General features: G+C 42.3%; 1 protein-coding gene across 3 annotated transcripts in view; it reads right to left on the bottom strand.

Moving 5' to 3' along the window:
* The window catches only part of BACH2 (BACH transcriptional regulator 2), a 333,757-nt gene that overhangs the window by 253,341 nt on the left and 63,825 nt on the right, over nt 1–16,591 (bottom strand). The gene's annotated exons all lie outside the window — the stretch shown is intronic.

The following is a 16,591-nucleotide window of genomic DNA, read 5'->3' as shown; positions in this document are numbered from 1 at the left end:
TAGCCACATGTGGTTAGTGGCTACTATACTGGACAGTGCAGATTTAGAGTCAAATCAAGACTCTCGAGGCATGACACTGGGCAATGGGCATGCCCGTGGCCAAGGAAAAGCTAGACATTACATGCTTAGAGTGACTGCAGAAACACAGGGACAAGAACACTCATTCATTCAATAACTATTTTTTGAACACTTACAAGGGGCTGGGTACCAGGGACTTAGTGATCAATAAATCAGAGAGGCCAACGACTTTGAGTTCCTAGTTTGGGCTTTGACCTCTTTAGGAAAAGAAGGAAACTAGCATGTGAGTAGCACCATGGTGTGCCAGACCTCAGTGCCTTCCCAAGCTGCCCACAAGGAACAAAGGAGCAGAAAGGTAAATGCTGGAGCCTGAGTGTATCACTTCCAGGGCTCAACAGATAGAACCTTCCACATAGAACCGTCCACAGAGCTCCTTGAGAGGCTGTACACCATAAGGGAATTCAGAGGTCAGTTTTCCACAAGCCAAATGAACCAAATGATTCCATTCCTCCCCAAACGGAATCAGGTTCTTTGCTATTGGTTCTTTCCATAGAGATTTTGATCCACTTGAACTACATTTTAGAGTAAAAGAGTTTATTGTATGATTTCAGGGTTCTTAATTTGTCAAATATTAAGGAAAAATAGAAAGAAAATTACTTCAACCACTTAAATAGGTTTGTAGTCTTTTCCTTTGAAAGATGTTTACAGGTGGATTTGAGAGAACAAAACATTGTAAGCTTCCTTATAATCACCTGATTTGCGAGTTACTTTTTCAAGCTGTATCGAGGAAGGGTTTATCTGAACCTTCCTATAAAAAGTGGAATTGGAGGTTTAACTGGCACTGCAATGCTTTTAAAAATAAATGCATTATTTTTAATCATAATATAATAACAATATAGAACATGTTCAATAGGAAAAGGTGAAGGTAAAAGTATTCATAGTCCCACTATCCCACCATAACCACCTTTAGCCCTTTTAGCCTTTGTCTATTGGAGAACGACACATGGGCTGAGTCCAGGACACAGAGAAGTCCAACGCTGTATTCCCCACATTAACATCTTTCACTGCTAAGAAAGTAATTTTGCAATTTACATTTTTAAAAGATAAACTCCTAATCCCACACATTACTATTTTGTGAATATAATATTATTACATTCCTTTTACAAATCAGAAAATAGAGAGAGGGAATTGCAAATCATTCCCTGGCCATTTGAGACAAAGATTCCAAAGAAAATACTACATCCAGTCATAGCAATAGCATGTTTTAACGATGGTGTACAAACATGGAGAGCCCCTGGAATTCCGACTCTGTAGCATCAATAATACGTCCCCAACATCTGCACACATACATGATGCCTGTGTAATCATAGCTTCAGAGTCAAGAAAATTCAATATCTAATTCTAATGGATCTTACAGGGACTGAAAAAAAATTGCACATGGAAGTTTTACTCTTTGAATTTCCAGAAGCAGATGCTTAATAAACTTCTAAGTTTTAAAGTAGAACTCTATACATGTTCTTTCCTTTTTTAATATGTGTATTGATCCATTTAAAATCTACAGCCTAGCACTTAACTGGAAAGCTTGTACAAATGCCTTGCAGAGATGCCTCAAGTCACAACTGCATTCACATGCACACGCTGGTATCAACACAGGAAAGGAGAGCACTAGAAGATCATAACAGACAAGGATTCTTGAACATAATTTCCCTGAGGAGCCCCACCCAGCCCCAATCATGCCGCAGTCCCCCTTCCCTCAGAAGGTGGGTATATTGTTTGCACTAAACTGATAATAGAACCTCCCACCCCCTACCCCAAGTGTTTCTATGTCATTTTCATGTATGTCGTTCTACAACCAAGTTAGACTAAAACCCTCTGAGGGAAATATTAGTCACATAGAAAGTTCTTAATAAATATTATGAATAGATTTTTTTTCCTTTGCTTTCATTCACAGAGCCTAGGATGATAGAGACTCTTAAAAACGATGTTGATAATTACTGCAGACTACCTTTGGGGTTTTTTAAAAAGGAAAATCTTTTAATGCCAGGGTTATAAATCTTTTAAAAATGTTATTAAGAATATCACACAGCTGTATAGTACTCAAAACTATACAGTGCTCTTTTATATTAATACTCCCATTTAATAGTAATATCAATCTGAGTGGTAGTTTTCTTAATTAGGAAATCAGATACAGACAAGTAAGAGAATTCTTCTTGGTTATGCCATAGCAGGAGACCCTGGGCTAGAATGGACTTCATTTCAAGATACTATGGAATTAAAGCATGTACAAAGACCACACATATAACAAACATAACCACACACACACACACACACACACACACCATCAAAGACCACCAGTAACAGAAAACATTTTAGCGAATAGATGACAGTTTTAGAAACTGGGTCAGTTTGTTTCTGGACAGCGAGCAGAAAGACTGGCCTTGTTCTATCAAGTACTTCCCATCGCCTTTGAAAGAGAGAAAACCTGGTCGTTTTGCAACCCACTCAGTTTATAAAGAAGCTTAGAGAAATCCACAGCTTAGAAAGAGACTGCAGCTTGAATATAAAGCATTAGAGGCAAAGATACCTGAATTATTATGGTGGAAGAAAGGATGTTTTCTGTTTTTATTCTATTATTTAGTGTTTCTTTTGAATCTTTTAAGAAGTTGGATTCTTCTAGTACCAAACAAAAGGAAAGTACAGATGCCTTTAAAGGGTGCCTTGAGAATATTGAACCCATACGCCAATGTGTAACTTCCACTCAGTGGATCCTAACAGAGTTGGTTCAACGGGCAACAAAGCCTGTGGTCAACCTTAGGCTTCTAAGAAATCAATAAAATGTAATTCAACTTTCCAGGTGGGCAGAAGGAATGTGTGTAAGCAGAAAGGTGGAGACAGAGTAAGCATAAGAAGAAGAAAGAGAGAAATGAAAAGAAAGGAGAAAATCGAAGGGCAGGCGAGCAAACAAGGACACCCAGACACGGGTTCGGTAATACGGCCAAGCGCCCCTCACCAGCCAGGTCCTCACTACAGCAGAGAGCCACAGATTCAGGCTCCTGGTGACAATTCCACATTCTATGGCTTCTCTAGTGTTATACACTCTCATGGCTCAGCGTCAGCAAATGAGAGCTCCAGTAAACTTAAGACTGGACCTACCTGTTTCACCACTGTTTATTTACCATCAACCTCCACCTACCACAGAGAGAAGCCTATTTTACCTGGATCACTGCTAATGTGAGGTATGGTGAGAACAGCATAAGCCCACTTTATTCTATCTTCCTTAAAGGGAAGCTTAAAAGTGTCAAGGGCTATATTTGTGTGTGTTGTGTCTAGGCCCCTGAAAATGCAAGGAGTATTTATAACAAATATAGAATGGAATATGATGAGTTGAGATTTTCTCCCCACTCCAACTCCCCACCCCACCCAACTTCCCCTTTCTTTTTTGAAACAGGGTCTTGCTCTATCGCCCCAGCTAGGGTGCAGGGACATCATTGTAGTTCACTGTCCTCAAACTCCTGGGCAGGGCTCAAGTGATCCTCCTGCCTCAACCTCCTAAGTAGCTGGGATACAGGTGCATATTACCACACCTAGCTGATGTTTCTGTTTTTTGTAGAGATTAAGGTCTCACTATGTTGCTCAGGCTGGTGTCAAACTCCTGGCCTCATGCAATCCTTCTGCCTCGGCCTCCCAGAGTGCTGGGATTAAAGGTGTGAGCCACCCTGCCTGGCCCCCACTCCCTTCTAAGAAGTTCATTATAGAAGCCTTTTGTAACACATCTCAAAACTGGTTAGCTCAGGCACTCCTACGGGAGATAGGCCAACCAGAGCAGGCAGGTCACTCTTCACAGTGTTAAGGGTCTTGTCAGCATTTAGATATAGTACACCCTGAGGCCAGTCTGTGGAATGGATTCTTATCCCTCCCTTTACCACCACCACACACAGCCCCTTAAGCAGAGGGCCGGAGCAAAGGACTAATGCCAGATCCGAAAGCTTGCAAGGAAGGAAAAAGTGAAGTAATAAAAAGATGAGCAGGCTTTGGAGTCTAGAGGAAATGCTCTAAAATCTAGGAGTTAGCAGCTTGGGAGATCAAATGAACAGGTGAGAGAAACAGCCCTAATTTAGGGTTGGAGAAATTAACATGTCCCTGAGGTTAAGTCCTGACAACCTTCTACTGGAATCCCTGTCTAAGACTGAATAAATGTAAGGCCACTTTATTACAGAGAGTCTAATCTCTCCCTTCCACAATAAGGAGCCTAGTGCTGGGGTTAAAGAATCCAAAGGCAAAGGAAGAAATAAGCCAGTTCCCTGCCCCAAATGCACATACACCTCTCAAGCGGCAGGCTCATTCCTTTCTTCCTAAAGAAGAGGCAGGAGGAACGGAGCAGAGCAGCCTAAGGAGCTTCCTGCAAGTGCTTCCCCATCCGCAAAGCTACAGCAAACATATGGCTCGGGTTATTCAGGACCTTGGTGTCCCTGCCACCCCTACACTCAGGCAGCAAACACCAGAACACAGTTCCAACCCAAGAGCCTGGACAACGTCTGCCATTCTGCTTTGCTTCCCTGGGCCCTGCCTTCAAGCGTATCACGGAAAACACATGTCCTAAGCCAGAAGGATGAACGCATCTTCCCACAGGGCATCACCAAAGGCCTTCTTCCCCAAAATAGGCTAGGTGATTTGAAAATTAATATTATGAAATTTTAGCTAGCGTATGAGTTGTGGTTCAATAGGAAATTGTGATAAAGAAAAGGAAACAAAAGGCTTGTAAATTATAAAGAAGAGACACACTGCTAGTAACAACAACAACAACAAAATGGGCTGAGAGCCAGACAGGGAGGAATAGAGGCCAGTTAAAGGGCCAGGGGCCATGTGCCACTTCTGGCACATGCGCTAGGGATTTGCTATACTTAGACAAATCCTAAGTCAGGATATTTAATGTTTAGATTCAGGGATATCACTATAAAAAGTCAATCTCGGTCTCCCAGTGATTTTGGACTGTCTCCATTTAAAGGCACAATACAGAACGGCCCCCAAGAGGTTACTTGGGCCAGCCTGCTTTGCTTGCCTGGGTGACTATCTAAACCAGGGGTCACAAATTCAGATGCCCACAGGGGTCAAAAAAGAATGAGATGAGTGAATAGTCAGGCCTGGGAACATAGTGGGGATATGGGGGGCTTGCCACCCTGTTCTAGCCCCAGCAAAGTAGAAACAAGCCACGTGCACCCAGGGCTCTGATAATCAAGTGTGATTGAGAGGTTACGTACAGTCAGTCATTTGCTTTTTTAATATTGGCAACTTACACTAATACTTTGGAAATCCTGTAGGAGTTGGATTTGATTGGCCAGATTGTGTCTTCTATTGTCTACCTTTCATGTCAGTCAAGGGATTCTTTGTTCCTTTAAATCTCCAGGGGTGGAAACTCCAAAACTGCCTCCTGGGCCAAGCATTGAGGGGGTGGCTGGAGGGAAGAGTGGGCAATGCAGGGGTCAGGAACCAAATCAGATGGTTTAAATATCAACTCTACCTCTTTGGCATGTGATTTTTGGCAAGTTACTGACCCTGTCTGAGTCTTTGTTCCTTTATCCCTAAAATCCTAAAATCAGGGGTGGAGGTGGCTCAGGGGTATCCAGCTCTGTCACCCAGGCTAGAGAGCAGTGGCGTCATCATAGCTCACTGCAGCCTTGAACTCCTGGGCTCAAGTGATCCTCTTGCCTCAGACTCCTCAGAGGAAAACAAATATAAGAGATTTCATCACACTATTGATAAATTAAGGAATCATGCTTTAATTTTAGTATTTTTGACTCATATTTGCCAGTGGTGCATGTAACTGAATGGGGGGTATATGGTGGCTGTTCTAAGCAACTCCTGACCCATTTGTCTACTTTGGATTGAGAAGGCTGAATTATAAATTATTCATCTAGGACAAAGGTGTATCAACCATGCCTTATTACTTACCTGGGCTTCCTTGATTTTATGCTAAAAGAATCCCAGAGTCCTCCAAACAATTTCAGCTTCCCCCTCCTGAGGGTGGGGGGAGGGATTGCTGCATCATTCAGACGAACACATTTCCTATGATTTGGTGGGAAACTGAAATACCTCAACAGGCAGCCTAATGGGTTGGTTCAGAATGACCCACTGAAATGGAAGCAGTGACAAGGGAAATTACTAGGAAGGTATCTCTTTAATGAAGCTTAAAAGGACCAGCTATCTCTCCCATAAAAGGTTTCCAATTAAGGAATTTAAATATTCTCAAGAAGACCTGGAGGACAAGCTGTAATGAGAGTGGTCACCTTAATGGGGGTTAGTGCTTGCAACGGAAACTCGTCTGCTTGGTAAGCCAGAGTGGGTCTGATGCCTTGTTCCTCTAGGAGGAAACTTTCATTAACCCCCAGAAGAAAGCTCTATTCGGTGTGACAGGCCCTGGTGGAAAGCAATCGCAGGGACTCGCTCTTAACCTCTGCTTTCCCGGGACTCCGATTCTGTACTTTTCATTACCAGCTTCCCCCAGTGTGGCTTTCTCTTTTTGGAGGAAGAACCCCGTCCTGGATTGTTAAATCTCTCCATGGGGATCTAGTGTTTGCTTTTGCCAGGGCTCAGAGCTTTCAGTGCTCTCAAACCAGTTTCCGGATCAAAATAGCTGAGGTTCCCCCACCATGCAGGTAGTGTAGCTGCGGACCCCATGACTCCTCAAACTGCTCCTCGCCCAGACCCATATGCTCAAATTCTCTGGGGGGAATCCTTCTCGCCCTCTTTTCACAAAAGTTCCTGTGTGAGTATAAACCCCAAAACCCCTCCAGCCTCCAGCCAGGTCTGAAACACTCAATGTCTTCTGGAACCTGAGAATCTCCCTTTCCTGCTTTAAAACTTACATGTATCCGAAAATATATTCTATCCAATATGCCTTAGGATTTTGGGGGTGGGTGGTCAGAACTGGGCCAGGCTGAAACAGCTCAGTATACTATTCTGCCAGAAAGGTCCGGTGTGGGGTTCCCTAAACTCAATTCTACCACATTTAAGTCCCATATGTAGCCAGTTAGCTGCCATTTAGGCTACAGCCAGAAATATGTTCTTTTCCGCATAAGCTGTATTGCTGTGACTCGCTCCCTATCTCGTCCTCATAACAGAGTGGCACTGAGTAAGAAAGGGCTTATGGGCAGCCCAGGCCTTGAAAAACCTACCTGCTGCCAGCATCAGCAGTCCAGGGAAGTCACCCCAAGGAAGCAGGTCACCTTCCTGCTCAAGGCTGCACTCTTCGTACACAACTAAGTCTGTCCTCAGCTCTGTGGAAAGGAATCTGCCTCCTGTTAACTTTTCCATGATTTAGAAGTGGATGACTGCACACTGATGTTTTGGTAGAATGAGAAGAGCAGAGGCGGCAAGAAGTGCAACAAGGACACAGCCGCCTCACCACATCACAACCAGGGCCTGCAGGGAGTCCTGTGTTCTCCGACAGCAAGCAGCCAAGAGAACAGCCACGGAAAACGGCTCCAGCAGCCGACCCTGGGGTCTCCTCTGATCTCATTACAGCAGTCGACACTAGTCCTCACAAAACAAACAGAGGAAATTTATGCCTGCCTTAGCCTGTGGAAAGCTCCACATTCCTTGTTAACGAGAGTTCCAGCTTCCGAGACCACAGCCGCTGGGATGGGGAGGAAGTCGGCTGTGCTCCCAAGAAAGGACTGTCACCGCTGCCTTTCCCCTTTTCTGGGGCTGGATAGAAGGGCAATGAGCTTGGGGCCTAGGTTCTCTGTTTGGGTCCCTGATGAAAAGTTCCCTCTCTGCTAATGTCAACATCCCTAGGCTAGAAAGCTCTTGAACAGCTCTGGGAAAGTCACAGTCTTCAGGGGTTCTTCCTCCTAAGACCATAATTGCAAGAGGTTGTTCTGCCATAACAAAACTCCAAGTATTCTGGTGGGAAATCTCTCCCTGAAATACTCTTGCCTGCACCTTGAAAAACTTTGCCTAACTTGGGATTCCCACTTAAAACGGTAGGAGGTAAAACATTATTTTATATCCTTTAATTCAATCTTATAAGTAACCGAGTGTCCCCTCATGACGTAGGGAGTGAACTTCTAAACCAGAATAAGAATGTAGAACAGTCATCCTGACCAAGGGTGACTTTGCCTCCCAGGGCACTTCTGGCAACGTATGGAGACTTCTTTGGCTGTCACGACTAGGAGAGGGCACTACTGGCATTTTAGTGGACAGAGGCCAAGATGCCACCTACTACACACAGGACAGCCCCCAGAATAAAGAATGATCTGGTCCAAAATGTCAAATCGTGTTGAGACTGAGAAACTCTGATGCAGAGGGAACACTCAAGGATATGGGTAGATTTAAAGTAATGCCAACTCATAATCACATTAAGTAATGTTGATATTGCACAGTCTGGGGACCTCAAAATGCACACAAGTAACCACCATAAAAATTTACCGGTGCTCTCCCCCAGGACAATAAGTGAAAGCTGCCCTTTAACTATGCAGAATAAGATCATCGGAGTTGCCTGGGAAAAAGTGGAGCAGCTTCAGTGTGAGACTACATTATCAGCAATGTTGTGAGTGCCACGTTTATTCCAGGTCAGGGTGTGATCTGAGTGCCAACTACCCAAATTCAGTGGTGACTATAAACAGAAAGATTTTACGAGCTAAGTTCCGTGATTACTAAAACCGTCCATGTAACCTAAGTATATCTAGCTCTGGAAAAAAATGGTAAAATGTTTCAACTTTTAAAGTACCAACAAAATATGAGGAACTATGGCGATGTTGACCTACATTTTAGGGTGGCTAAAAAAACCCCAGCTGCACAATAGGGTTGTAAATAAATGCAGAATTGCAGAAATGCATCATAATGAAAATGATCATGGTGCATATTTTGAAATGCTCCCCATTTCTAATTTTCTGTTCCTGTTTCCAAATATTCCCTATTCTCTGCATGGCATACTTGCATTATATTTGGTGTGAGAATGTACATGGAGGTAACCCAGTCATTATTCTCTTTTGAGTGCTTATATTCCAGCAAAGGAAGGGAAAAAAAATCCCCATCTAAGCACAGCTATTGCATGTAAGCAAACTTGAAGAAAGAGAATTTCATGAATGAACAGGAGACAATTTTTTAATGGAATGTTTTAAAGGCTTGTGGTATAAACAGTAAACAAAACTGATTCACTAATGTTAATACTGTCTGCCATGATGTAAGAGCCAGGCTTTTTTTTTTTTTTTTTTTTAATGCCCCAGAAGCTAAAGGAAAATAAATACTGTGGTAGGGAAAAATGATACCTTACTTGGCATTTCAAATTCATTGCTCAATTCTTCTTGAGCAAGGAAACCATAGTAATGACTTTATTTTACCTACCACAATTATGGTACACCTCGAAGCAATTCTCCACCATCTCCCACTTTCCTCCCTCCACTCAAAGTCCTGCTAAATAATCTCTGGAAACCATTAACCAAGAGCCCGGTTCCAGTTTTCCTCTTCGCCCTTCCCTGCTGCCTCAGTGTCATGCTGGCGTCAGGACAAAGCAAACTTGTATTACATCACAGAGCAAACTCATTTTCTATAAACCAGCCCGTTGGTAGTTTACCGCTACTGGGACCCAACGCTGACAACAGTGTGGTCTTTGTTTGGTGGGTGTTGCTTTACAATTTCTTTTTTTTTTTTTTTATAAAAAGTTTCCCCACACCCCCTTCCTCTTTTAAATAGAGGCGAGCCGTTGGAGGCGCCTTTCTAGCCGGCCCCGCCCCGCTCTGTAAACTAGACATTACCTTATACACAAATGACTCTAGGCATTCCTCAGTCTAGCTGCCTGGCTGCGAAACTCCTGCTCTCCCCAGCAGCAGGGCAGCGCACGCCCCCCTGGCCGCCCCTCCTCTTTCCTCTCCCCCACCCTCCCTTTTTTCTTTTCTTTCTTTTTTTTTTTTTAATTTCCACTGCCTCACTGTGTTTTTGTGTAAATGATCTCACATGACTCAACAAATCCATCTGCCTGAAGCAGGCCAAGTCTGGAGCCCTCCCAGGAGGGAGGAGAAGAATTGCTTTGTGGAAAGGACCTGGAGCTCTGCCCTTTCTCTGGCTCGAATTACCCGCCTGTCAGGCCTGACGGATTTGGCTAAAAATAAAAGGAAGCGGGCCGTGAAAAGCAGATGAATGGGCTCAGCAGTTCCTTAGATAACACAGGCCTGCTGTTGCCCAAAGCTCCCCAAACAGAAACTTCAAATGCGGGGCCTCTGAGTGCAGCGATGTGGCTTCCAGGTGAAACGGGGGCTGTCAAATCCACTGGAGTGGGGGGACAAGGCCTGGGCTGTAGATTTCAGTTTTAGAATGTCCGTGTGTGTGTGTGTGTGTGTGTGTGTGTGTGTGTGTGTGTGTGTGTGAGAGAGAGACAGAGAGAGAGAGAGACAGAGAGAGAGACAGAGAGAGAGACAGAGAGATGGGGGAGGGGGAATCAGTCCAGCACAAAAAAGGTTCTCAGAAAACAGTAAAGTTCAGTGGAGTGAAGGCTTGGCTTGTAAAAAAAAGAAAAAAAAATGTTGTTTCCACTACAAAATTACCCTTTTCCCTACCTCCAGCACCAGACATTTTCAGCCTCTCTATGATGTCACTTCTCCATTCAGAGCCAGCAAAGAGCTAAAAGTCCTTCTTGTAAGTGTATGCCCAGCGCCTGCAGTGGGTATTAAGCACTTAGGTTGGCAATGTAATGACACACTGTAACAATCTGTAATATGAAGCAGTCAGCAAAGCCCTGGCTCTGAAAGCTATTTCTCCCGACCATTAACCATATGTTTGGCTCCTCAGATAGCCAAGCGGGTGTTCCAGCTTACCATCTGGTTTCTATCCACACAAGCAACTGCAAAGCACAGGCTATGTCCCTCTGGAGCTGCGTGTTTCTTTTTCTCTCTCTTTTCTGCTCTTCCCTTCCCCTTTCCTCCTCCCAGCTCCTTTGGTTCCCTCTGCTAAAGAATTCTCTGCCATCCATCACGAGCAAAGAAAACTTTACCTGACACGGCAGTGGCAGGGCCATTACGAATGCACAGCTGTACTGTAAACACGCCAGAGGGCCCTTTACCATTCATGGGACCCGTACCCCCTTCATCATCTCCTATGGAGTGCTGACACTTGATCCGGCATGTTAAAAATAGGTACATTCTTGACAGATCCAGGGGTTGCTGTGGTGCCCTTCATACTCTGGGAATAGGGCTTTAAAACACACACACACACACATACACACACACACACACACACCCGTCTGCATTCAATCTGCCTGACGTCAGTCTCACGCAGGATGACATACCACCACTGCGAATAACCAAGTTAACTACAGGTTTCAATTCTTTTTCTGCCCTAAAGCATTTGATCCCATGTCTGTATTTTTCTGAGGGTTTTTGTTCCCCCACCACCAAAGAGCCCAGAATGAAGAAGATGAGACTCTAGTTTCAACAAGTCGATAACCTGCAAAACGTATGCTTTTTTACATGTGCACTTTAATAGTACACAACAATGAAACAGAACCCGCTATTAGAATGCATAGGATTCTCTCACAATGTTTCCAAAGTATTTATACCAGAGTTTCTTCTTTACAGAATTTAAGGTACATTATAACCTTTAAAAATACATGAAGAGATAATGGATACACAGAAATTAGGTCATTTTTCTCCCTGTCCTCAGAAGAATGGTGTCTATAAGAGCAGCCCATTTTACTGAATTAGGAAATTAAAGTTCATTCTTTCTCACACTCTAATAATAAAAAAAAGGCTGGTTTCTCCCATACCAAGAACGAAAGGAAGAATATCATTAAAAACTGATTAACCAGAATGTCAGATTTTATCAGCATGGCAGAGCTACCCAGGATTTGTCAGGGGAGCAATGTTTATTCAGGCTAACAAGGGTGCCAGGAAGGCTGCTACCTGTGCAAATGTCTTAAACCCACTGCCCTTGTCAGTCTTCATTTCCATGATCTGAAATAGGTGTTGTGTTAGCTATTTCTTCTACCAATAAGGAACATTAAAATTCTGCTGCATGTAGGTTTTAGAGAATGACAGAAGAGGGAATTTTAATTTCAGAACTCTTAGGAAACTCTCCACAGATGATGGGTTCTATTAAATGCTGTTTTTGGCCCCACACCCACAGTATAAACTTAAGACTGCATTAGCTTTACTCCCAAGAGAGACAATGACACAACATAATTAATAAAATGAAAGAAAAATTACCAATACAAAACTTCAACATTTTCATAGTTAATGACCTGTTTTTCTCAATACTGCAGAATCACTGTATTACAGGTATTTATGCTCTTCATAGCTACTAGTGCTTGGGACCTCTTTCCTCAGCCCAATTATACTGGGATCCCTGGGTGTGGACCTGGGCACCAGTATTTTTGAAAAGCTTCCCAGTTTCATGCAGCTGGAGTTGAGAAGTCTTGCCCTATGAGTTTACATAGCATGATATTAGAAACCACTGCATCGAAACCAAATAAAATGGAAATGGAAATGAAATTTAGGATTTGAACAGTGGCTTTCAAACTTGTTTAGAAGGGATTTCTTTAATCAAACAAAATCTTACATAAAATCCCTGTAGACAAAATAGGTGAAAAGTGATAATTTATATTGTCATTATATGCTTTTAGTCCGTACAATACTCACGGATTTTATAAATTCAAATTTGTAATTTTTAAATCATTCTAAGTCACCCAGGGGGAACAAAGAGGACATTTCATTGAACACAAAATCTGAAACTGGGGTTATGGCTGAGAGGTCCAGTCCTATCTGCTTTAGCATCTAGTTTTTTCCATGGCCAGTGGTTAAGATGATCAAGGCCTGATGCATATAAAAATAGGTATGTGCGTAGTAGGATGAATTCATAAATTAGTTTAATAAACGTCCATTAAATGTTTACTACACACTAGCTACTGCCTTCGGGGTTGTCAGAAGAGGAAGTTGCAGCCTTTTCCTTCAGTAGTCCACTTAAAAAGACACTTGATGGCAGAACAGCAAGAAGTGCAATAAGGTACCGAGGGATGCTACTACATGAGGAGGAGTGGCTAATTTTGATTGAGAAAATAGGCCGTAACTTCACCAGTATGGGACAATTAAGTCAGGCCCTAAAAGTCTGAGCAAGATTTGTGAGAGCTAACAAAGAAAGGGAGAGACATTTCAGGAAGAAGGAACAGAATGTGGAAAAAATAAATACCCGTAAACATAAATAGAGCTGTTGAGTTTGGGGGTTATGAGAAATTCTAAGGGGGACAGGGCTGGGATTTGAGGCCAAAAGGTAACAGAGGCCTGCTTACAAGAAACCTTAGCTGTAATGATACAGCTTAGACCGGTGCAGGGCTACAGAAATACAAAGTGAACCAAACACATAATTTAAAATTTTCTAGTAGCCCCATTAAAAAGGTAAAACAAACAAAGAAACAAAAAACCAGGATAAGTTTATTTTAATGTTATTTAACCCAATATATCTAAAATAGTATCATTTTAACATGTCATCAATATAAGAATATTAATGAGGTATTTTAGTTTTTTCATACTAAGTCTTTGAAATAGGGTTATGAATTTTACACTTACAGCACGTCCCGTCCCGATTTGAACAAGCCACATTCTAAGGGCTCAAGAGCCACCTGTGGCTAGTGGCTATTGTGCTGGACAGCACAGGCCGAGCCCTTATTCTGCAGGCAGTGCAGGCTGAAGGACAAGCGTGGATTTGTTTCACAAGGAGACAACTGTGACAACAATGTGGAGAAGCAGAGGACGCACTGGGTCTGAGAGTCAGCTTTTGAGGAGCTTGAACAGTCCGTGCAAGGGACAAAGAGAAGGACAAGGCTCAGACCAGGGCAGTGGCAAGCAGGATGGCATGGAAGGGTCAGAGTCACAAGATATTTCTCAAAAGACTTCAGAAAACTTTAAATGACTGTACAAGTAGGATACAGGAATCAGAGAACCATCAAATATATTATTTTTTATGCTAAAATTTGTGCTTTAGAGTGAAAGGTCACCGATTTGTATATTTAATATGAAGTTTCATTGTTCCTTTCAAGCTTGCTTCCTTCTGCAGTGGAATGCAACATCACCTAATAAACATGTGCTGAGTACCCACCATGGGTTAGGCAATGCCAGGCACCAGGAAGCAAAGCTGAATGAGATATAATTCTTACTTTCAAGGGGCTCAAATATAGTGTTGAGACAAAACAACAAGTTATAATGAAGTAAGTGCATTAACAGAAAGATGTGCAAGGAGATCTACAAAATGTTCCACAAGGCATAACTTAGAACTATTTCATATAATACATTCAGTGGCACTTTTGAGGGGGTAGAGAGTGGGGCTTCCAGATAGTAAGGTCTGTATCAATTGACTTTTAAAAGTGGTCCAGCATGCAATTTACCTCTCTGCTTGTATTTGGTTGCAGTTATCACTTGTTATCTGAATCCATGCTCTCGAAACTGAAACTGAAAAGTTTCGACAAATTTTCAGATAAGTCAATCTCTTGCTATCTACTACTCTTACTGTCTGAAACTCAGAAGCCAAAGTGACACAAATAACATTGTATTCTTTGCTATCAGAACTCACAATGGGAAATTTCTGCACCTGAATTCTGGAAATGAGTGAATTTGAATAGCAAGGTATAGTTGTAATGGAAATTATAATAGTTTTTTAGCACTTCATTTTATAATCTCATGATATGCCTAACACTAATCCAAAAGCTTAAGAAAATGCAGTAGTCAGATCTTTTTATTTTAATCACTAGTGATAATTTGACAACTGCCTGATTTCCCTAAAAGTCAAAGAGTTTCCAAAATGTAGAGTGGGTATACATGACCCTGTAACAGAATATGTGTCACTAGGTGATGTGTGTTGTGTTCACCTATTGTACAACTGGCCATTAATCCACACGGAAGCCTATATCCCACAGAGGCTCCGACGCCCTGCCTGGCATGTAATCAAGCATGCTGAGTATGTGTGACGGGAGGAATTTGCTTGCTCAATTTATGATCAGGCTGGAATATGAAAAACACTGGGATGGAACTTCCTGATCAATGGATAATTTATAAGAAGTTCCAATATATAAGCCAAAATAGCTGAGAACATTTTATTTCAAGGTTAACTTGACAGTCCAATTCAACAGTCTGGTGGGCTCAATGTGTCAAAATTTGGTATGTAACACATTAGTGTGCATGTTTTTTATTAGTTATAAAAAAGTTTAAACTATACTAAAAATGAAATGCAAATTAAATGTTTGCAGAGCCTCTCAAGTATCTCCAGGGAACTTCCAGAGACCAAAGTTTGAACATCACTGGCTTAGGGACTTTGAGGTTAAAATGTAAATGTAAGAGCAACAATTTGGTGCACCTACTATTTAAGGATCATCAAGTCATTTCCAAACTATAGCCCAGGGCAGAAACCATTCCTCATTATCCTAAAAGCAGTGAAGCTGAGAAACAAAAGTGCACAAAGTGTTTTAAGATTCTCTAGTGAGTTAGAATATATTTAAAAGGCTGGGACCAAAATTTGAGATACATTATTCATCCATTAATGTATTCAACAATTTATTGAGCACCTACCATGTGCCAGGTACTGATCAAGAAACTTGAGATAATCAGTGGGGGGAGGGAGCGGGGACAAATTTCCCTACCTTTGTGAAATTTAAAGCCTAGTAGAGAGAAACAGACAATAAACACAAATAAGAAGCATAAGCTATTTTTGTTATAAGGTGACAGACGCAATGAAAAAAAATTAGCTGGAATCAGAGGAATTGGAAATACAGTGGAGAAGGAGGACTACAATTTTAAATAGCATGGTCAGTGTGGGCCTCACTGAGAAAATGAAAGTGGATCAAAGATTTGAAGGAGGTTAGAGATAAACCAAGAGGATATCAGTTAGAGCAGTGGTTCTCCAAGCGGCATCCCAGGACCATGAGCACTACCTAGAGGCTTGTTACTAGCTCAGAAATGCTGGGATGGCACCCAGAGGTCTGTTTTAATAAGGCCTCCAATTGATTCTGATGTACCCTCAAGTTTGATAACCAACTGCCCTGGAGTAAAGGCCCTCAAACAGGAGCATGTCTGGGATGTTCTACAGAAACAGGGATGAAACCAGGTATCTGGAGGTAAAAGCAGGAGGAGAGCGACAGAGCTGATTAAAGAAGGGTCAAGGGTAGCCGGAGCATACATAGCCACGAGGTCACAATGAGGCTTTTACTCCCAGGGAAATGGGCAGCTACCAAAGGATTTCAGGCAGAAGAGCCCATGGCCTGACATATTTTAAAACATTTATGCTAGCTGTAGTGTTGAGTGGAAGCACTACATTACTTGCTTCAAGAGAAGACTCCTTAACTTCTAAATTTCACTTTGGGCAGTGGTGTGCTGCTAAATGTTTAAAAACAGGCTCTGTGGGTGAGGAGCTCTGATTTGTAGTGTTTGCTGATTTCCATGGGTAAACTCTCCCACCATGGCAGATTTCAAGCTGCCAACATGATTCACTGAACATGGAGTTGTGAAGAGATGTGCATAATCGACTCACAATACTGACAGGTCCCAATGTCACTGCTACCATACAGAACATTTTAAAACGATGGAGAGTGTTGTAAGTA

The sequence above is a fragment of the Microcebus murinus genome, chromosome 5 (assembly GCF_040939455.1).
Source record: "Microcebus murinus isolate Inina chromosome 5, M.murinus_Inina_mat1.0, whole genome shotgun sequence".
NCBI classification, from domain to species: Eukaryota; Metazoa; Chordata; class Mammalia; order Primates; family Cheirogaleidae; genus Microcebus; species Microcebus murinus.
Note: the sequence above shows the minus strand (reverse complement) of the source record. Positions and strands in the feature narration are given on the sequence as shown.